Here is a 10,817-nt window from a genome sequence, read left to right as displayed (position 1 = left end):
CGCGCGATTTCTGTCAGAAGGGAAGAACCCTGAGGCCGCGGGGCCATGGGGATTCTCAACGCTCATTTTCTCAAGCACTCATGAGTGCTTTTGAGAAATCCTTGTTCCCAGCGTTTGTCAAATCGAAACAAAATCGGTTTTGAGAATCTTTGAGAATCTTTGAGAAAGTTGACGATGCAGCGATCGGCTAACTGAAATATGAGCTATTGTGATATTTGTTTTTCGATAAACACTTTGAAAAATGTATTCAATATTTATAATTGAAAAAGTTTTAAAAAACATGTGATCAAAAACATATTTTCTATTTAAAGCTCCAAATAAAGCTTGAGTGGCTTTATCAGTTTCTCAGAGTGAGAAAATTGACGACGGCCACGAGCTCGCGTCTGAAAACAAGTTTTGAGTGCTTGAGAAACTTAAATGAGCGCTTGAGAACGCTTTCTCACCTTGAGAAAGCCCCATGGCCCTGCGGCCTTACCTTCCTGCCGCTTCTCCTCTACCAGGCGCAAGCACGTTGGATGATCGTTCCTGCCTTCCTGCCGCTTCTCCGGCGCTAACGCGTTGAATGGTCGTTCCTGCTTTCATTCCTCTCCTTTTGTGTTGTTTTCGGCACTCCTAGGGATAGACGGAAATATTCGGGGCGACTATGGGCTTCGAACGACGAGATCCGTTCGCCGCGGTTGTCAGAAGGCGCTCACTTGGCGCTCAGTTTTAAAATAACGTACCATTGAGAGCCCGTAAGAAGCGCGTGAAAGAATGAGTTCTACCTGGGGTCGAACGTTCCCGTTTTAATGGGGAAAAATCCGCGAGGTTTTGCGCTGCGGATTTGGAACGAATGTTGTTTTCAATGTAACATTTTGTTTAAAATTTTGCTTTAAATGATTGAAGTAAATTGAACTAAGAGGTATGAAACATTTTGAAAATGTTTTGTGATCTATTTTCAATAAAAAAACATTTTCATCAGTTTTAAAAAGATATTTGAAGATTTATGTAAAGGTCAAATTTAATGTTTTTCACATAAATTTGTTACACTGCTGAAAACAGAAAAATATCGCCAAACATTTTCACCATGTAAATCAGCTGTGTCAAACTCAATTCATAAGAGGGCCGCAAGTACAGATTTTCAGTGATTCGTGGGCCGCAAAGTTGAGAATAAAAAATATACCTCCATAATCATATAAAATACTGTTTAAAATCATTATTGTTAAACAAATTGACTTTTTGTACTCCTTGCTTCAAATCTGGAATAGTTTCTTATTTACAAATTTGCTATGTTTTTTTATTGTGCACTTTTTTATTTAAAAAAACAATGTTTAATGCACTTTTAAAGCCACATGCGTTGTTTTCATCCTTATTATTAAAATAGGAAATTTCTCATTAGTCGCTGTCTAACACGGCACTTCTGTTAGAAAATATCACTCAACCACACTTTTTTACTGAGGTAGGGGAAGTCTACCAGCCTGTTGCGGAACTTTTTCAAGCCATCTGAGCTATCCACCGCTGGATGAATAACAAAAATATTTGCATGCAATTTTTTGATAGATCAAGAGGAAAATTGTAAAAAAACGTGTTTAAACATTATTTTTCGCTAATTTCTAAGTTTGAAGGGGTATATGGTGGTATATAGCATTTCTTATTACAAGAACCCATATTTTACGAATAATTTTGTAAAATTACGATAATTTTATCTTACGAAGATTCGTGGTGTGTGATCCCATAAAGATTGGCAAATCTTGTTTTGCACTTGAAGGGAGATGATTCGCGAATTGAGGTATGGACTGTGTGAGCTAATCTATGAATAAGCTATGTATTGCAGGGCTTTGGCATTTCGATTATTTTAATCCTTAATCTAAATCTCTTAGTCTTAAGCGTAATCATATCATTTTGGTTTAGATTTTTGGGGAGGTTCAAAAGTACATTAATTCTTCTTGCAAAATGTGGGGTAGACAAAATTCCAACTTGGCTACAATCATCTTTATTAGAATTGATGGTGGCATGATTAAGACAAAAAAACAGAAGTGGCTCCAATCCAACATCAATGATGTAACATTATAAGGTTGGAGCCGTGCAAATCGGAGAAATTCGGAGCCGAATGAATCCTTTACTCGGCACTTGGGGGCATTGAGATGGTCAAATTCGGTGGGACCGACCGGATCCATTTCTCACTGTAGATTAGCCGCTCCGTGCAACAACCGATGACTCCAACGGTTCCGAATGGCTTTAGACGGCTCTATAGGCTTCGGACGGCACCGAACGGAACTGTTGGTTTGATTTGGCCGGATTCGAAGTTGCTATAGCTAAGATCGAAAATGGTTTTGAGCCGTGGATGCGATTCTGACAATTCATCATTAGTTGTTGCGAAGTTTCTAAGTGTGTGTATCAAGTTATTTTCATTACTTTTTCGTTGGTAAAAGGTCGCAAATCTATTTTTCCATATAGAATGTGCAATCAAGTGTGCACAATACTATGCTAATATTCAGAATTTAATCGAAACATAATACCGACTGAGTTTGCGTTCAATTCAATGTTTCTTAAGGGTCTCGATTGTTCTGTACGATTGTGTAGAATAAGTTTATGAGATGTTATGGGTACATTCATGTTAGATTCGAAAAATATACCATCTAAATGATTGTTCTTCTCTGGAAAATTAAATACACTTCGACAAATAGTTTTTTGGTTTGGAGTGATTTTAGCAATTCTCAAAATATTCTCGCGGGCCGCATTCAGCATTGACGAGGGCCGCATGCGGCCCGCGGGCCGCCAGTTTGACATACCTGATTTACAGCATAAATGTCAATAATAAATGTTGTTGCGGCAAAATACAGTATAAAAACTGTATCAAACAACATAACACATGTATGAATATGAACTGAGGGACTGGCAATCTCTGCCCATCAATATAAAATACAATTTAAAAGAAGTATTTCGTCATTTTCTAATCGTTACCAACTACTGAAAAATCGTTATAAGAATAGCTTTACTGCGATTTCAGTAAACGAGTCATTTTGGTGAGCACCGGGCATTACTGAATGATTCAGTAAAAATTCTTTTTACTGAAAGGATTACTGAAACTGGATTACATACTGCAGGTAGCTTAATGCCCTGCCGTTGCCTGCATGCTGTTAACAGCCTCCTCTTCTGCCGTTAGAGTAGATCTCCTTTCTTGTATTTCGTCCGATAGTAATGGCGAAAAAGGAATCGTCACGGCCTGACTGTCCCTCGCCATCCGTTGCGCAGTCGTCGGGTTTTCTCCAATTCTCGTTGTCGCTGACGACGACGGTCCAGCTCCTCTGCAGAAGGCACTGCGCGACCATTCTGTTGTCTGCCGTGGGGCATATGGCCTCTGGTCTGCCGCTGCGCTTGTCTCCGACGTCTGGGCTTTCCCAGAATTGGTGATACGGCGGCGCCATTCCGGTGGTTGCTGGAGAGGGTGCAACCTCAACTGCTACTCGTGGTGCTGCTGGGTATGTTACTATAGTGTGGATTGATTTGCTGAGTGTGTTAAAATGAATGTGTTGCAATAGTGTGGTTTGGCTTTCTGAAGTGTGTTACAATGAGTCTATAGCTAATAGTGTGGATTGTAATAAGTTGTGTATAGCAGATATGCTACACCTCAACCCTTTTTGAATAATGTGCGGTTGAGTTTATACGAAAGAGTGCTTAATGCTCTAAAAATGTTTCAATCTGCTTTTACAGGGTGTTCGAGATAAATTTGACAGTTTCTGAGGGAATAGGAAAAGATTTTTTATTAAATTTATGTTGAATATAAAAAAAAAATCTACAAAGTTTAGTTTATCATGTTTGCCGCATTTTTTATTCGACGTACACCCCCCCCCCCCCCCCTCTGCGTCGATGGCCGCCTGCACCCGCTTCCGGAACCGCGCGCAAACCCGAACAACCATGTCTCTGGGGATGGCCGCAAACACGGCCTTTATTCTGGCCACCAGGTCCGCTTTGGTATTGCAGGACGCCCTGTTGGTGTCCCGCTCAACTGTGCCCCACACAAAGTAATCCATAGGATTATGGTCAAGGGAGCTGGGTGGCCAAACGTCGGTGCTGGTGTATCGGTCGAAATTGGCAGTGAGCCATTGGCGTGTTTTTACGACCGTATGGCATGGTGCAGAACCCTGCTGCCAAACGTAGGGCCGCCCATTGGCCACCGTATTGTTTTACGTTGTTCAGCGAACACATCGCCGCCTTCCGAATTTCGGCATTCGTATGGCCGGCACGAACCATCATAACACACGTTACGCGCTTGTACAATTCGGACGGGTTCCACATATTTACGGAGCTAGACATTTTTTACACTTGTTCGCACAACTTTTAGCAATCGAATGACATATCAATCATTTAGATACGTCAATTCAACCCTGAGATATAAACCCAAAGGCCAGGTGTCAAATTTAGCCCGCACACCCTGTATGTACTGTTATAGTTTTTTCTGTCTAATTGTGTTTTATTGTTGAGCGGAGTTATAACACAGTGGAATAAAAGAGGAGCAGAAACTAAACATTGAACTTGTATGTAATGTATTTTAAACAAGACTAACGATAGTAAACATTTTCTAAAGACCACTACTATGATGTGTTCATTGCACACATGTTGCTTTCTCAACACTCCTCTTCAACGTGTGCCATGAACCTCTAACATCTCCATACATTTTCTTTGTTTTGTTGCTCCCAGTGGCTTCGTTAGAATGTCCGAAACCAGAATTCCTGGATTCTTCTTCCTTTTGTTCATAAGATCCCGCCATGTAACTTTCCTCCCTGAATCGAACAGGTGCGATGCCTTTCGTAGTTCGCATGGATCTACGTACACTTTGATGCATTTCAATAGCCCCTGGTTCATCTGATAGTTCGCCATCAGATTCACTGTTGTATGGTATAACATCAAGATCCTCTACGGTATCGTTCATGTTCGATTCCCTAATGCAGGAGGATTCTGCAGAAGCCTCCATTTGAACGATGTTTTCGCTCGTGATCTTCTTCTGCGCGACATAATGAAGGAGTTGGTCCAAGTGGCAGTACCACTCCTCCTGATGTCATTGTCTTCGGTTTTGTTCCAATTTCTTTCTTAACCTTGAATTGTTGCCATTTTTCTTTAGGAATGTTGCCAGGACGAAAGCTTCTGATCCAAACACTCGAAGATGTTCATATGAAGGATTCCTTCCGTGCCGCATTTCGTAAGGTGTCGATTCCAGTAAGGAGAATGGCAAGCGATTTTGTAAATAATTGGCAGTAGTGATGGCTTCACCCCCGAACACCTTGGCCATGTTCGATTCTGCCAACATACATCTCATCATCTCAACGAGATAAACAGGCTTGTTCAGTCTGTTTTAGATAATACAGACCACCTTTACGTTCACCAATCAGCAATATTTGTTTTCCTTTCAGGACACGACATCCAAACTTATCGAAAAGCACTTCGAATCCATTATCGGTAATTTTACTTACAGATAATAGGTTTGTCGTCAAAGATGGTCCAAGGAAACTTTCTTGCGTTTTCCGTTTCCACCCATGGAAAACAATTTGCAGCTTCCGATACCAGCTGACTGGATGGAATCTCCGCTCGCTAATGGAGTCGAGGATTGCTTCGATTTATCTATTAACTTAAAAATAGACGTATCGTTCGTCATATGAGAAGTTGCACCAGAATCGAAACACCATGGTGCAGTTTCGTTCCCTTCTCCAATGAACAAACATACTTCCTCTCGATTGTCTTCATTAGCAACGTTGACGCTTTCACCATCTAGTTTACTTCTTTTGTCTGCAGCCCATTTTCTACAGTCTTTTCTTATGTGCCCATTCTTCTTGGAATAATGGCACTGTTTTTCCTTGTTGGTTGTTAGTTTCCTGTCCTTCCAAAAATTAATGTTGTTCTTTCCTCCAGATAGTAACGCTTTATCTTCATCTGCACCATCAGCTCGACGTCTTCCTTCATCTAACAATTTGCCTTTTATATAATCCACCGTGAGATCTTCATCAGGCCTACTTTCCAAAGCCACGATCAAACCATCAAATAATTTTGGCAAACTGGACAAGATTAACGCGACAAAGTATGGATCTTTTTTTTATGGATCGTTCTTCTCCCAGCGCAATTAAACGAAGTCGCAGAGAACATAGCTCTTTGAGATGGTTAGAAATGTCTCCACCTTCAGTCATTTTTGTGGCAAACATTTTTCGCATGACGTGTACTTTGCTGGACAAAGATGAACGCTCATGATAGCCTTTTAGGGCATCCCACATATCTTTCGATGAACTCGTTTGCATGACATGGATGAGTTGGCTGTCGTCCAACGACAGACCGATCATTGCCCTAGCACGTTCATCATTCGCATGCAGCGTCGGGACTTGCTGGTTTCGAATCTTTCACGACAGTCAGCGCTTTTTCCCTTACTAACAAAAGATTCATCTTGAATTGCGTAATTTTTATCGTTTAATTTTTCAATGGTGACGTGTGATTCAGACATGTTTCTAGATTTAAGTTTTCAGTGATTCTTCAAGATTAAAATTTTCGATAAGTTTTCAGTATTTCTTCAAGATTAAAATTTTCGATAGATTATTACTAAAATATTACACAAACTTAACACTTGTTTGACAGTACTTCTGGGCCCATAACCTGTTGAGCGGAGTTATAACACAGTGGAATAAAAGAGGAGCAGAAACTAAACAATGAACTTGTATGTAATGTATTTTAAACAAGAGTAACGATAGTAAAAATTTTCTAAAGACTACTATGATGTGTTCATTGCACACATGTTACTTTCTCAACATTTATAACGCAGTTCTGTAATCTCTACGACTGTAAATCGTCCTTTATAAGCTGGATGTAAATACATTCTAATTTCGTATGTTAAATAGACATAATCTCCTATTCGTATTTTTAATTTATTTACATTTTCATTCAATTTTCCTTGACGTTGTAATTTTACTGCAATAAGATTTAGTTTTGCAATTTCATGTGATTTTGGTAATTTAAACTTCACTTCATTGCAATATTGTTGGATATTGAATAGTGGCTCTACTTTTGTGTTATAAAATTCTTGGGGTAAATTAGATTGACTGTCAAATATTTATTCGGAAGCAGTGAGATTAGTTGTACTATGTACTGATGTGTTGTAAACGAATTCGTAAAATTTAGTTAATTGATCCCAGTCCTCATGATGCTCATTGGTGTAACTTCGTAAATATTCATTTTTTTGTGGTTTCGCTCGAAAGATCTTTTTGTTTGTGGATGATATGAGACTGCAATTGTTTTTTTAGATTTCTAATATGTTTTATGGTGCCGGTCTCATGGTACAGTCGTCAACTCGTACGACTTAACAACATGCCCGTCATGGGTTCAAGCCCCAAATAGACCGTGCCGCCATACGTAGGACTGACTATCCTGCTATGGGGGGTAATCCAAAAGTCATTGAAAGCCAACCCCATAAGTGGTACAGAGGCAGAGGCCTTGACCGACAACAGTTGTTGAGATGAAAAGAAGAAGAAGAATATGTTTTATATTTGTGCCAAAATTTCGTTGTTATATTCAAGTTCTTGATCTGAGCTCATTTATAAAAAGTTTGCAAATCTAGGAATAATTTTTACTAATGCTTTTGCTATTATATTTTGCCGTTTGTTTTGAATCGATGTATTTTGACAGTTCGCATTGGGTAGTAACTGCGCATCGATTATTATTTGCTGTTTTTGGTAAAGGTCCTACGATATCAATCTTAATGATGATAAAACGTTTTGAGGGCGTTGTCGTCACAGCAGTTTCCTCTTTAGTATGTTTTAAGATCTTATTAGTTGCGCATGCTTTACAACTTTTTCATACTTGATCATTTCCGCTTTTATATTTTTCCATTTGAATTTATCTTTTATCTTACTTTACAACTTGAATTGACCTATATGACCTCCTGTTGGTGTTGTGTAGAAATTGGACATTATTTGGAACTGTTCTTCTGTATCTTCTACCAGTCTAGGTGCTGTAAATACGACGATGTGAACGTCTTTTATCATTTTGTTAATTATTTCCTTTGTGGTCGACATTGAAAAAATAGAATAATTTGATGCAATTGCTAAATCTTTATGGTACTTTCTTGCGATTTGGCTTGATTCATGCAGTACAAACTCTAGTGTTTGACTTTGCTTCGCGGAAGTTATGGGTATTTCAATTTTTTGCAGCGCTTTGTAATAATTGTGATTGTATATCACGAGCTCAATAAATTCATCATTTTCATTAATGGGGTCCTTTCCGTTTTAAGTTGGAAGGCTGAAATTTCAGCCTGTTAGCTGTTTGCATTGTATAGCAGTTTTCGACCAGCTATCTTAGTGCGTATAATATACAGGTGTGCTTATCCCAAGGTGTATGAAATTAAAAGCCTGATTTTTATCGCTTCTGTTTCTGAATTAATATTGTAAGAGTGTTTTGAGTATTCGTGAAGCCTCCAAAAAGCTCGTTTGAGAAAAAGTTTTCACCCGTGCTGCCAAAAAGTAATGTTCAAAATTGGTTATGAAAAAATGCTATGAGACCACCTGGACTACATACACTTTGATTCCAGATTCCACCACCTGATCTCTTTAATGCACATTGGGATAAATGTAAACAACACCGTGTTTTCGAGCAGGTATTCGAATCTAATTCTAGCTTAGTGGCTAGAATAATCTAGACTGAAAATCGCAGGCTAGTTTTAAGTGTGGTTTTGTATGGAGTGTTTACATGATTTCAGCCTCCAACTGTCAAACTCTATACAAAAAAGTGACTAGAATCGTGAAGGACCTCTGAATGTGTAGAATGTGTGGTTGTCTCAGATGGCCTAAATGTTTCATACATATTAGTTTGATTATACTTCTCTGTTGGTTCTTCCTTTTCATTTTCTTTTTCTTTTCTATCTTTAGTTATGTTTTTCCTTGTCATTGCTCTAGTATTTACCATTAAAATTTAATTAGCTAATTTTGTTTTACTTTTAGAGATGGATGTAGTTCGTCAGAATCACTTACAATTCTGGATAAAACATCTGCTACTACATCAGTTTTACCTGCTAAATATTCTATTTTAAAATCAAATTCTTCTCAATCTAGTCTCATTCTTGTTAGGTTAGGTGTCTGGTTTATCATACCAAACAGATATACCAATGGTCTATGATCTGTTTTCACGGTAAATTTTCTGCCGTATAGGTATGGTTTGAAATAATTGTTTTCCCAGTGAATTGCTGTATATTCCTTTTCTATGATATCAAGAACTGTTCCACATGCTACGTCTGAAACATCAGTTGTAAATATAAATTCTTTTGTAAAACCCGAATACTTCAAGACTACTAGAGACAAAAAGCTTTCTTTTAAACTAATTGTTTTTTTTTGTATTTATCTGCCTTCATTTATGCTATTAGATTTTTTGTTTCTTAGGTTATTTAATGTTTTGTCAAAATTATGATTATGATTATCTTTTCTTCTCTATATATAAATTTTCCTTAGCGCGTAACGCTACCATGGCAACGGGGTGACGCCGTTACAGTAACAGTGTTACGGCGACGCCGTTACGGTGACGTCGTTACGGTGACGATGTTACGGAGACGCTGTTACGGTGACGGTGTGTTTCTCATTGGTTGCTCTTCTTCGTACACGTGCACCGTACTCGGGCACTTTTGCAGACTGTTCGTTTTGATCTAGCAGTTACTTTCAATCATGCGGATTCGATCTGGTTGATGGATTTGTATTTGTTTTTTTTTGCGGAATATTTTTTTAAAGCCGTTGAACCTGTTTTAACTGGTGCTGGGCCAAGTTTTGTGTATCAATTGAATTGCTTGGGTGTTGATCAAACGTGTGAATCGAGCTTGCGGAAAGGTTGATATTTGCGAAAATGGTGCTTTCGTCTAATCAATTTGAAACGCGACCAGTTTGGTAAGTTGAATGAATTTTTGTACAGATGTTTATAGTACTAACCATAAACAATTTTTCATGTGTGTATGAATCCTTGACCAGCGTGATCCATTCTAAAGCTTCAAGGACATCAAAAGGCAACACATATGGAGATCCATACAGTATGAAGATGAACATAAATGAAGATCCATACAGTATGGTGGGTATTTTATCGCACATCGATATTATTTGCAGCTGTTAGCAAATAAATTAATCGACCGTTTTTCTTTTACCTATAGCTTTTGATACAACGAAACAACTAAATAAGACACAAGGAAAAAGGTGGCTCATCTCGCACCTAAAAACAAAACGATGGGCATATACAGTATCCCGTTTCAAGGAGGTTTAGGGTTAGGATATGTACGTTATGAATGAACCAAGCAAGTACAGGTAACTAAACGTCCAGTTGTAGAAGCCGAACGCAATAGGGTTGGTGAGATTGACAGGCGCAACAAGCACTACAAAAAACATAATAATGTACAAAGAAAAAAGAAGAACATGCTTCGCAGTCGCGTAGCTGTGAATGCGAGTTCAAATAAAGAACGTAAGGAAGTGCTCCGGCAAGAAATTCAAACTTAACAACCATCGAATTATCTACTTTACTTTCCGAAATCAGCCAAGGACGTGTGTGAGAGCGTTTCTACATACACCGAGACTGCAGCTGAGAGATGGCTGTGAATTGACAGTCGGTTTCTCATGCCGGTGTGTGTAGAAGCTCTGAAAAGCGCCGAGATGAGACTTTTAAAATGATGTTGAAAAAATCCATTTTAATCGCTAAAATGAAATCAAAAAGTTTTATTTACTTTTAAATGATATTTCTACGATTATTAGACGGCAAAAATGCAAACTATAATTGATCGATCGCTATAAACTGCCAATTCAATTTTTTCTCAGCTCCATCGTTCTTTGCATGCCGAG

Source organism: Anopheles gambiae, chromosome 3 (assembly GCF_943734735.2).
Source record: "Anopheles gambiae chromosome 3, idAnoGambNW_F1_1, whole genome shotgun sequence".
In the NCBI taxonomy this organism is placed as follows: Eukaryota; Metazoa; Arthropoda; class Insecta; order Diptera; family Culicidae; genus Anopheles; species Anopheles gambiae.
Note: the sequence above shows the minus strand (reverse complement) of the source record.